This window comes from Schistocerca piceifrons, unplaced genomic scaffold (genome assembly GCF_021461385.2).
Source record: "Schistocerca piceifrons isolate TAMUIC-IGC-003096 unplaced genomic scaffold, iqSchPice1.1 HiC_scaffold_2513, whole genome shotgun sequence".
Taxonomy (NCBI): Eukaryota; Metazoa; Arthropoda; class Insecta; order Orthoptera; family Acrididae; genus Schistocerca; species Schistocerca piceifrons.
Window position 1 is genome coordinate 310,545 of NW_025728458.1, and position 13,553 is coordinate 324,097.

Sequence of the window (13,553 nt, forward strand, 5' to 3'; positions counted from 1 at the left end):
TGGAATTAATGATGACTTAGCATTTGGTTTCTTTGACAGCTACACGATTATATCACGACGCTACTAATGAGTGACAATTTACAATGTTGTTTTTGCGGTGTATCTGTTTTATATCCGCACAGTTTTTCTGAATTCTTCTGGAAAGCAAAACATGTTTTAGTAGTAAGCTATAATGTGAGAGCCTTTTTCGTAGCACAACAATACTTTACAGTATAGTAGTTTTTTGATCACAGTAATGTACGTAATAACTACGATATCTATACACAAAGCATTTCACTTTCGTTTATCATGAGGTAAGTACATTGACTTCTGCAGAACTTAGCTTTCGGAGGACGATAACTACGACACTTCCACAGAGATTATGTTGCAACAAGACGCACATTTAGCGCTACAGGACACGTATTTGAGTGATTGATTATGTACTTAAAATATTTATTTTTAAAGATATTTGGAGTACAATGATACAAAGGTTTTCAGTGATACATTTCATTTCATTGCTGTAATCTGTAACACCTGAGGGTATAATTACATTAATCCTCAGGGGGGTACACGCTTACTCTGTGTACCATGTGTTTGGCAAGCACAAGGAGCCCTAGCTAATATGGTATTTGCTTATACAACTTTACACATCGGTACCATATTTCTCTAACACAGAATTACACAGCTATCTGATTATTTGACAGAGAAACAAACATTCTTTTTACTACGTCAGTGACAGATGTTTACGCAATTACAGAGTTGGATTACTTCACACTTATGAAATTGTATTTTGTCTGTACTTCGTAAACTGTTCATATTTTTTTTGGAACCATTGTGATACTATGAGAGCTTTGAATGATGTATTTGGTATGGATTCATGATTTTTAAAGTACTTTTGAGGCAGATGACACTTTTGACATGAGCAGAGAATTTTTTTAATTATTGGAGGAAGCTACGACGATTTTGAGATTTGACTGAGGTGTTATGATGTTATTTTTACGACGACGATGTGTATTCTGCTGCTGAGGTATGTTTATGATTAATAGGCTGAGGCTATATGAGTTATTTGATTATGCTTCATATTTATAATGACGAAATATTGACGAGTGTCGATGGATACGTATATGTGTAATAAGGTAAGGAGTAATGAATAGTGATTAGGGACTCTGATTTGTGGAAAAGGTTGTTGGAAACCAAGAATCGTACTTTAAGAGTTATGAAATGTGCGTAAATGCGTGACTGTATCACAATGCTGACGAATATTTTATTTGGACACTTATATTTATAGGGTTTTGTTTCTACACATTTGTAACGCAAATTTTCGACGTGTGAAATTTTTATATGAGACTGTCACTGTAGCGAAAACTGCTGTCGTTGTAAATATTTCCGTAAGAAAGTTAAGTGACCACCTGCACGTAATGCGTCGTGAGCACGCAGCTGTGTCAGACGCCGGGAGAACAAGTCATTAGTGAGTGCCTCATCAGAAGCACAGGTAGAAAAAAAAAGGGAAGGCCATTGTCCGCGCTACTGACATTTCCTTGTTGAAAGCATACTGTGGAGCTCGTAATTTATGATATTTACTGAAATGCCTAATAAAATGACAAGAAATATTTTTACATCGGCACACCTGATTATGACAAGCGTCTTTCTATGAGAATTGAGAGCTACTGACTTACGAAATGCCACATAGCTATTGAACGATATTTTTATGCTTTGTACATAATTGCTTATTTCATTTGACATCTGGTTTCCAGCTGTGTTGCAGCATTGCTTTTATAAAATAAAATGCATTTGCTAATGTGAACACTTTCTGTCAACAGATCTATTAAATAATTATTTTATGACCCACATTCTTCGATAAAGGAGCTCTTGGAAAGGAAAGAACAATAAGAAGGAACTAGTACCAGTAACTGCATCTATAATTTTCTTTTCAAGTACTTGGTAATTTCTTTTGTAGAATAATTTGTGGTGCACCACTTTAATTACTTAGACATTAATATGTGATTATACATTTCCCTTATCTGCATTGTTATCTTTAGTGTACTATTTTTTCTGCTTGAGCTATGTCATGTTTAGATATAAGCTGCTGTTTGCCAGGCATAGTGCTACTGAACTTTAATTTGTGTTACTCTGCTAAGCTAGATTTATTTTTTTGTTGCTGCACATTGGCTCATATTAGTTGTAATTTTGCATTTTTTTTGTTAATTTAGATTTACTGTAGCTTGCTTTGCGATTTTCCATTTTTTTATTGCTGTTTATATTAATTGTTTTATGTGCTGCTGTATTGCCTTGTTCCTTAGTTTAGCATCTGAGCTCAGTAGATTTAAGTTAGCTTAAGAGGGGGTAGCCTCTAAGAGAATGAGTTGCGATGAATTGGAAGAAATGCATTGAGAAAACAAGTTTAGGTAGGATTTTCTTGGAAATAAATGTTGAGGTAAGAAATGTGTGAACATATAAATACAGAAAGCATGCTTAGATAGAATTTTTTTGGTGGAAACAAAGGATGAAATAAGAGGAAAGATATATGAAGTTTTGGGTTGGACTGCAGTACCAAATGTTACACTGAAAACGAACCCTGTCCTTTCCTATTGGTGTTATCCCACTATGTGTTTGTGTACCCTTGAGTATTTGTTTTCTTCCTGTCTCTGTGTAGTTTCATAGAATTTTTTCTTCTTTTAATATTAAGCTACATTCACTATGATGAGGAATACTGTTATCCTCAAATATAATTTGCATTAATAATATGTTATTTACCTTGTAAATATGCTTAGACATTATTAATTCTGTTTTGTTTTAATGCTCATGTGTGAAGTTGATCTTTCGAAAGTTATTCTGATCTTTTATGTATGTACTCATGTCATAATTCCACTGATGTATATGTCTATTTCTATTCTTTTGTAAAGCCTGTACTACAAATGTTATCTATATTGTTATGTTTTTAATGATGTATTTTGTACCTTTATTGTATTCTTATGTTATAAAATTGTAATTGTCACCAGTTCATGATATTATTAACTTGTTAGTTACATTTCACTGCACACGTTTCTGTTGGTCATAGTATATGGACAATATGTGAGACGTTGGGACTGTTAGTGTTTGCACGTGTGTTAATAACTCAGCAAGGGACTGGATAACAGCATTGCTGGTTCTAAGGACAATTCCAAAAACTTTGTGAGTGCACAAATGGTGGTTATGGACTTGCTATATTATCCGCAAGACTCTTCAATGGTGATTGTGCACCTGCACAGTCACAACAGATGGCTGCTGGCTATCTCTACAACGACTACAGTGGGTCTGCATCTTTGATGACTCACCAGTACCATTATCTCTACAAGGACTACAGTGGGTCTACATCTTTGATGATCCATCAATACCATTATTTCTACAAGGACTGCAGTGGGTCTGCACCTCTGGTGGCCCACCAATATCGTAATCTCTACCAGGACTACGGTGGGTCTGCTCTGTGATGACCTACCTACCAATATTCATCAAAACTTCGACTGACTCTGCAGTGGGTTTGCTCTGTTGTGGCCCATTACCTGTCAGCATGTCAAGAGTCAGCACTGTCTTTCCGTTGGAAGGACAACACTACTTCTTCAAGACTGTATGGAAATCCACTACTTCTATGTGCAATTTCTTTTACTAATGAGAAAGTGTAATTACTATTATGATGAATGATCAGGACTATCTTTATGGACTGTGAGAAAATTTTAGCTTTTGACCAACATTGTATCAATAAGTGTGTGCATTCTATATCTTTGTTACTGTAATTGTGAAAAATTTTTGTCAAATCTGTATTGGCCAGTGCCCAACACCATTTGTAAAAATTTTTTGTGGGGAGCATGGGGGCTATGTAAGTAGGCTGTTTATGTTTTCTCTATGTAAGTAGGCTGTTTATGTTTTCTCTATGTAAGTAGGCTGTTTATGTTTTCTTATTGGCAACGTTACGTAGCGCTCAAAATGAAATCACTGGCTGTGCTGTGTGCAGTCTGTGGCTAGTTTTGCATTGTTGTCTGCCATTGTAGAGGGGCAGCTGGATGTTAACAGCGCGTAGCGTTGCGCAGTTGGAGGTGAGCCGCCAGCAGTGGTGGATGTGGGGAGAGAGATGGCGGAGATTTGTAATTTGTCATGAACTGCTATATTTATATATGATGATATCAAGGTAAATATATTGTTTGTTCTCTATTAATATCTTTCATTTGCTAACTATCCCTATCAGTAGTTAGTGCCTTCCATAGTTTGAATCTTTTATTTAGCTGGCAGTAGTGGCGCTCGCTGTATTGCAGTAGCTTGAGCAGCGAAGATTTTTGTGAGGTAAGTGATTTGTGAAAGGTATAGTTTAATGTTAGTCAGGGCCATTCTTTTGTAGGGAATTTTGAAAGTCAGATTGCGTTGCGCTAACAAAATATTGTGTGTCAGTTTAAGCACAGTCATGTAAAATTGTTCAAAGGGGACGTTTCAACTTTGGTTGAACTTTCGTTGTCTTCAGAGTAGTAGTTCTATATTGTAAAATGCCTAGTACAGTAGTACAAGTTTATATGACTACTGGCTCTGCAGATCATGAAGAAATTGATGAAATGTATGATGAGATAAAAGAAATTATTCAGGAAGTGAAGGGAGGCGAAAATTTAATAAAAAAAGTGGCTCTGAGCACTATGGGACTTAACATCTAAGGTCCTCAGTCCCCTAGACTTAGAACTACTTAAACCTAACTAACCTATGGACACCACACACATCCATGCCCGAGGTAGAATTCGAACCTGCGACCGTAGCAGCAGCGCGGTTCCGGACTGAAGTGCCTAGAACCGCTCGGCCACAAAGACCGGCCAAAATTTAATAGTCATGGGTGACTGGAATTCAAGAGTAGGAAAAGGGAGAGAAGGAAACATAGTAGGTGAATATGGATTGGGAGTAAGAAATGAAAGCGGAAGCCGTCTGGTAGAATTTTGCACAGAGCATAACTTAATCATAGCTAACACTTGGTTCGAGAATCATAAAAGGAGGTTGTATACATGGAAGAATCCTGGAGATACTAAAAGGTATCAGATAGATTATATAATGGTAAGACAGAGATTTAGGAACCAGGTTTTAAATTGTAAGACATTTCCAGGGGCAGATGTGGATTCTGGCCACAATCTATTGGTTATGAACTGTAGATTAAAACTGAAGAAACTGCAAAAAGGTGGGAACTTAAGGAGATGGGACCTGGATAAATTGACTAAACCAGAGGCTGTACAGACTTTCAGGGAGAGCATAAGGGAACAATAGACAGGAATGGGGAAAGAAATACAATAGAAGAAGAATAAGTAGCTCTGAGGGATGAAGTAGTGAAGGCAGCACAGAATCAAGTAGGTAAAAAGACGAGAGCTAGTAGAAATCCTTTGGTAACAGAAGAGATACTGAATCTAATTGATGAAAGGAGAAAATATAAAAATGCAGTAAATGAAACAGACAAAAAGGAATACAAACGTCTCAAAAATGAGATGGACAGGAAGTGCAAAATGGCTAAGCAGGGATGGCTAGAGAACAAATGTAAGGCCGTAGAGGCTTATCTCACTAGGGGTAAGATAGATACTGCCTACAGGAAAATTAAAGAGACCTTTGGAGAAAAGCGAGCCACTTGTATCAATATCAAGAGCTCAGATGGAAACCCAGTTCTAAGCAATGAAGGGAAAGCAGAAAGGTGGAAGGAGTATATAGAGGGTCTATACAAGGGTGATGTACTTGATTGCAATGTTATGGAAATGGAAGAGGATGTAGATGAATATGAAATGGGAGATACGATACTGCGTGAAGAGTTTGACAGAGCACTGTAAGACCTGAGTCGAAACAAGGCCCCAGGAGTGGACAACATTCCATTAAAACTACTGGCGGCCTTGGGAGAACCAGTCCTGACAAAACTCTACCATCTGGTGAGCAAGATGTATGAGACAGGCGAAATTCCCTCAGACTTCAAGAAGAATATAATAATTCCAATCCCAAAGAAAGCAGGTGTTGACAGATGTGAAAATTACCGAACAATCAGTTTAATAAGTCACAGCTGCAAAATACTAACGCGAATTCTTTACAGATGAATGGAAAAACTGGTAGAAGCCGACCTCGGGGAAGATCAGTTTGGATTCCGTAGAAATGTTGGAACACATGAGGCAATACTGACCTTACGACTTATCTTAGAAGAAAGATTAAGGAAAGGAAAACCTACGTTTCTAACATTTGTAGACTTAGAGAAACCTTTTGACAATGTTGACTGGAATACTCTCTTTCAAATTCTAAAGGTGGCAGGGGCAAAATACAGGGAGCACACAATTTGTACGGAAACCAGATAGCAGTTATAAGAGTTGAGGGGCATGAAAAGGAAGCAGTGGTTGGGAAGGGAGTGAGACAGGGTTGCAGCCCCTCCCCGATGTTATTCAATCTGTATATTGAGCAAGCAGTAAAGGAAACAAAAGGAAAATTCAGACTAGGTATTAAAATCCATGGCGAAGAAATAAAAACTTTGAGGTTCGCCGATGACATTGCATTTTTGTTAGAGACAGCAATGGACTTGGAAGAGCAGTTGAACGGAATGGACAGTGTCTTGAAAGGAGGATATAAGAGGAACGCCAACAAAAGCAAAACGAGTATAATGGAATGTAGTCGAATTAAGTCGGGTGATGCTGAGGGAGTTAGATTAAGAAATGAGACACTTAAAGTAGTAAAGGAGTTTTGCTATTTGGGGAGCAAAATAACTGATGATGGTCGGAGTAGAGAGGATATAAAATGTAGACTGGCAATGGCAAGGAAAGCGTTTCTGAAGAAGAGAAATTTGTTAACATCGAATATAGATTTAAGTGTGAGGAAGTCATTTCTGAAAGTATTTGTATGGAGTGTAGCCATGTATGGAAGTGAAACATGGATGATAAATAGCTTGGACAAGAGGAGAATAGAAGCTTTCGAAATGTGGTGCTACAGAAGAATGCTGAAGATTAGATGGGTAGATCACATAACTAATGGGGAGGTATTGAACAGGATTGGGGAGAAGAGAAGTTTGTGGCACAACTTGACAAGAAGAAGGGACCGGTTGGTAGGACATGTTCTGATGCATCAAGGGATCACAAATTTAGCATTGGAGGGCAGCGTGGAGGGTAAAAATCGTAGAGGGAGACCAAGAGGTGAATACACTAAACAGATTCAGAAGGATGTAGGTAGCAGTAAGTACTGGGAGATGAAGAAGCTTGCACAGGATAGAGTAGCATGGAGAGCTGCATCGAACCAGTCACAGGACTGAAGACAACAACAACAACAACATTGTAAAATACGCGAAGCTATCAATTGATGAGAAAGTGACGACAAGCGTAAGTGAAGCCTCTGTTGTATATTGATTTATTTTGACGATAGGTGTCGGTATATGTAGTGGTAATGGTAGTATGGACCAAAACAAGAAAAACATGTCCAGTAAACATGTGCCCTAAAATGCATACCTTAACAGCTTCTGAACTGCTACCCCTGAAGAAACGTTATTACCGGCCAGTGTTCAACAGAAGATCCCAAAGAGGATGGAAATAGATAATCGCTTTAGACTACAATGTGAGTTCTGAGGAAAACAGCACACCACTTCTGAGCTGTGGTTGCCTGGCTGACGTATCTGAAGATTCCGGTGAAGATATCAAGAGAAGATACTGACAGGGTATAACACCATAAATTGACGACACCACCCGACTAGCGTATCAAACAGATTTTCAAGGAATAGTGTCAATAGGCAATCACAACATAATACAATCTACCTTCTCAGTTGTGGAATCAGTAGAAACGATTAGCGGTGTTAAAATATATTGATGTACAGTTGTAATCTCTCACGATCAATATCGTAAATCAATCCACAATATATAAGAAAACTTCTGAGTACACTACAGAGAATCTTTAGGGATGGATTCTCTACACTAATGTGTGTTAGTTGGGCCTATACTTTGGTAACAACAACTTCCTTCAGTAATATAACACCACAGTTTTATTTAGGCCGTTAGTGTCGAAAAGTGTAGGCAACCTGTACGCGTACGTTATATGCAACAAAATTAATCTGACACCGACTCATTGGATCAATAGTTTTCTTCTCTTTTCAGAATACGTCCAGCGCCACCTCAATTCAGCACCCAAATAAAAACTCATAATGTTGTAATTCCAAGTCGGCAAATCACAAATCACAAATGTACCCATTTGTTGGCGGTTGTGACTACTAACCCCTGTGGAGAGTGTAAACGATTGTGTGATTAAATCCTGGCCATTTCACCTGAGGAATTTATGCTATTGTAATAGTTGTTCTTCCCATTTCATACTGAAATAAGCAATTGCGAGTTTAATTACTGTGAGCACTTACGCTGATGACATTACTATTTGATAGTAAGTAAAGTGAACAATTGCCAGACAAACTAAAAAAAAAGTTCTTATTCTACATTTAAAAAGGGTTAGTAACCGCAAATGTCCAACGCCTGAAGAGGTTGAGTCTTGTACATTATTTCATGCAGGGACAAAAGTGGCGGTGGAGCTTACTCATTTGTTTTTCTTTATTTTTGATTTATTATTCAATACTGAAAGTAGGGACTTTTTTTTCAAATCTTTTCCAGCAAAATATTATATAACAACTGAAATTGTTGAAACATAAAAGACTGAAATATTGTGTAACGTTCCTCAAGGACAATAAGTTAATGTTCATCGTTAAATTAAAATCAAAATTCCACTGGTGTCCGAACTCATTGCGTAGTTAGTTAATACTACTTATATTCTTGTGTCAATGTCTCTGATCATTTTAAATGCAGAAATAATAATACAAATACTTCTGAAGAGAAATATTTAGTAACGTTTTTCTCTAAAGTGAAAAGCATAAGATTGAATTTTGACAGTTACGATATAAAGTTTAAACTGTCAGAGAGGTTACCTGCCTCTGGTAGAAAAGATATATTTTATCACATCCAAACAGTACGCAAACAGCAGTCATTTGTCTATCAGATCAGCTGAACGCAAATAGTCGTTTTTGTGTCGTTAATTTTCTTTAACGTTGTTTTATCAATCTGATGGAAATAACGATTTCTTTTATCATCTAAAGAAATACCTTTTTATATTAATCCTCTTCAAATACATGGCACAGGCATAGGATTGTTTTATCGTAAGCAAACATGACTTACAGATTGCAATACTCGGGTACGTAATATTTTGTGCGTCTCTGCACTGAGAGTCCCACTAGTATCTCTATTGGCATTTATTTGGGCGGAAGCTATAAGTAGGGCAGTAATTTGTGAATTTGTGATTTGCCGACTTGGAATTACAACGTTGTGGTGTTATATTACTGAACTAAGTTGTTACCAAAGTATAGGCCCAACGAACATACATTAGTGTAGAGAATCCATCTCTAAGGATTCTCTGTAGTGTACTCAGAAGTTTTCTTATATATTGTGGATTGATTTACGATATTGATCGTGAGAGATTACAACTGTACATCAATATATTTTAACACCGCTAATCGTTTCTACTGATTCCACAACTGAGAAGGTAGATTGTATTATGTTGTGATTGCCTATTGACACTATTCCTTGAAAATCTGTTTGATACGCTAGTCGGGTGGTGTCGTCAATTTATGGTGTTATACCCTGTCAGTATCTTCTCTTGATATCTTTACCGGAATCTTCAGATACGTCAGCCAGGCAACCACAGCTCAGAAGTGGTGTGCTGTTTTCCTCAGAACTGATGTTGTACTTTGAAGTGATTATCTATTGCCATCCTCTTTGGGATCTTCTGTTGAACACTGGCCGGTAATAACGTTTCTTCAGAGGTAGCAGTTCAGAAGCTGTTAAGGTATGCATTTTAGAGCACATGTTTACTGGACATGTTTTTCTTGTTTTGATCCGTACTACCACTTGCCAAAATATGGGAAGGAAAGAGCTTGCAGTAGAAGAGATTTATTTCACAATATTGAAAACCAAGAATACCTCATAGCTCTTAAGGTATGCGTTTTAGAACCCTTGTTTACTTGACACTTGTGCTCCTATTATCGTGTACTTTCAGCTCGGTAGGTTTGCTCCATCCTTTTTTAATACACCCTGTATACACACACACACACACACACACACACACACAAACGGTGATTCTCATTCTGGAAAACGGAAGGTGTCCCTGATCTTCTGTGGCTGTGTAGATACAGAGAGGACAGCAAAAGAAATTTTGTAACATCAAACTTAATGAAAGAAGAAATGTACATTCTTTTGTTAAAGGGTGAGATAGCGTGTCCGACACTTTCAGACTCTCCTTTCAAGTTAAGCTCGATTTATCCGCAGACGTCGGCTGTGTTGACGTTATCGCACTTTGGAGTAAGCGCTCGGAGAGATAAGCTGGTTACCAAGTGACCCTTATCGCAATTTAACAATTGTGAAGTCGGCTGACAGATGTACCGCGCTGTGTGCTCTGGGGAGAGTTAAGTTTTTCAAACAGTGATTCCCGTTAGCGAAACTGCTAAGAAAATACGGTAGCTCCCATCAGAGTGACTCTTATCAACACAATAATAGCAACTACAAATAAGAGAAGGAAGTCGGCAGTTACGTTTGGGATAACATCTCGAGCCATTAATATCACGAATTGCTATAAAATATCACGAATTTCTATAAAATTACCACTACAGGGAGCGAGTGGACTCGTATTTGACATTCTCTTTTCTACTGGTTCGTGATAATTTCGAGGAGCAAACTGTCTTTCTTTGCCCTGAATCGACAACAGATTACCTTTCTTCGAAAATCATTCACCAGATGTAGTGATGCAGCAATAAATTTACAACTGCTGCAAGTTTAAATTTCAGTTTTGTGACCACAGCACAGAATAAACGTCAATAAGGTAACTTCGAGAACGAGTGTTACGTTTCTGATGCTTCAAGGCCGGTGTCGTACCCCATCCTCGAGGTGTCCACGAGAGTAGTCCTTCGACAAGATAACGCGACACCCGGCCTGCCTCAGTACGGAAGGCACTGGGCGACTCCCCCGGCTGGCGCACTCTCCGAGTCTCTCAGCCGCCGGACACTTTCGGTGACGGGCCGCCGACAGCCTGTCGCAGACGCTGCTGGCCGGCCGCTACCACCGGTGGGGTCTGCACGCAGTGGCTGACCGAGCTCACTCTGATTCGGTGCCGGGCTGCGACAGAGCAGTTTCTGAACTATCGATTGCAGTGGCCAATATTCTGAAGGTCCAAAAAAAATTATACATACTATTTGTCTGTTTCACGTCAGACTATTCGCTCAAATGAAACAGAACTGTCTTATGACCATCAGCAGTACAACTCCACCTGTTCCGCAGACAATGGAAAACAAACTGTTTCAGCCCATTCGAATACAGATTGTGTACAAACTTATCACTCGAGAAGTACCAAATTTCGGTCAGACACAGAACTAGTGTCGAAATTTTAAAATTTCTGAAAGTGAGACGTGTCAGCCGGCAACGACAGACAGGTTACCTAACCCCGGTCGGTCGGCGCGCTCTAGATCGGAGATAACCTGATAGGGGCCGCCACCTGACGGTCGCGCACGCGGCAACAGGTGGACAGAGTGACGTCACGCGGACTCTGCCCCCGCCGCCAGCCATATAAGCGGGGAGCGGGCTGTCCGCGCCGACACCGCTGCACCGGCGACCGACGGAGCGTTCTGCGTGCTGCGCTGACTTTGTGACGTCACTTCTCCCCGAGTCTGAGGTGAGTAGAGGCTGAGGCCCGCCTGCCGGCACAGTGGCTCCACGCTGCCAGCAGGCGGCGCACTGCTCGGACAGCCGGTAGCGCCTCCCCGCTCTGCCGAGTCTGTGCGCGGCAGCTCTGTAATTTGCAAAGGGACACAGGGTGGGGCCGTAGTACGGGCCACGCGGCCGCCACCGTCACAGTCGTCGTGGCCGTGTCTCCCCGATGCCCTGGGCCTTCGTGTTCTGCACCTGTAGCGTTACACGTCTTTCGTGTTCTAACCGTCCTCTTTTAGAATACTGCTGCGCGGTGTGGGGTCCTTACCAGATAGGACTGTCGGAGTATATCGAACATGTTCAAAGAAGGGCAGCACGTTTTGTATTATCGCGAAATACGGGAGAGAGTGTCACAGAAATGATACAGGATTTGGGCTGGACATAATTAAAAGAAAGGCGTTTGTCGTTGCGACGGAATGTTGTCACGAAATTCCAATCACCAGCTTTCTCTTCCGAATGCGGAAATATTTTGTTGACATCGACCTACATAGGGAGAAACGATTACAACGAAAAAATAAGGGAAATCAGAGCTCATACGCTATACGAGATTGGAATAATAGAGAATTCTGAAGGACATTGAACCACCTGCCAGGCACTTGTTGCAGAGTATCCATGTAGATGTGGATGTAGAGAAGTTTTTGTGGCGAAAATATCTGGAACTCTGTAGAGTAGTCGATTAAATGTGAAGGTTTCGTGCAATGGGAGAGGCGTCTTCCTTTACAGTTCAGTCATGTATGCTCTGAGACATCCAGTGATGGATGTGTGTCACAGATAAGGAGGAAGAAAATCATCCTCAGTCTGGATTTAAATATAAATGATGTCACGTTACGAGTAAAAGAAGTTTGTTGGTTTACCAGTTTTTACCACGACACAAGTGAATAATCTTTGGACTTGGAATGATAAAATTTTTAGCAGATGAAAGCAGTTTCGAAGGGACTCCTGAAGCGTGTGTGTCACGCAACCCTGGTAACGAGTTTTCAGGACTGGTAGCTTCACTCGTTTCGTGGCAAATGGACGGGGGAGGAACATGTGGTAGTTCCAAGGCTGTATTACATCGCTACAGCTTCATTATTGTTTTTCACTTCGTTATGTCATAGAGGTATGAAATTATACCCTCTAGCGAATTATGGCAGTCTGTGTTGAGTGCAGAGATTTGGGCATTACTGTGGAAAAGGAAAAAAAAAGTACTCACAGTGTCTGTGTGCGTGTGTGTGTGTGTGTGTGTGTGTGTGTGTGTGTGTGTGTAAAGTCATAACAGAAATAGACACGAATATAAAAGAGGAAATATGTTTATGGCTCTTGAGCAAGTACAGTTGTAATGCAGTGGTCATTCTAGCAGTATGGCACATTTTGACACTGTGCAGTGACCTATTTTCGTCTTGAACTCTGTGATAGCCGTTTCCAATAAGCGAATACGCGCTACTTCACACCGGTCACTGGTGAATGCTCAGAACAGACAGCAGTGAGTGATGTAGGGAGTGTGACTTGTCAAGTGGGAGAGAGTCTGCAGAGGACACCGTACAGGCTGTGAAAGATGATGAGTACATATGTGGAGGAAGTAGGATCGCCCACCCCTGTAGCGTGACGTATAGCGCGCTCGCTTGGCGGCAGGCAGGTGAAGTGGAAATTCCGCACAGCGGATTACCGACCGTGGGTGGTGCAGCCGCCCGCCTCAGTGAGGTTTTCAGGCGGTTTCCCACACTCGTTTACGCTAATGCTGGGTCGGTTCACGATTTCCACTGCACAAAATGCGGTACAGAAGCAGCGAGAGTGCGAACACAGAACAAAGTGTACACAGTCAATAGACAGGATCCACAAGTGTCTCTCCTCCATTAGGTA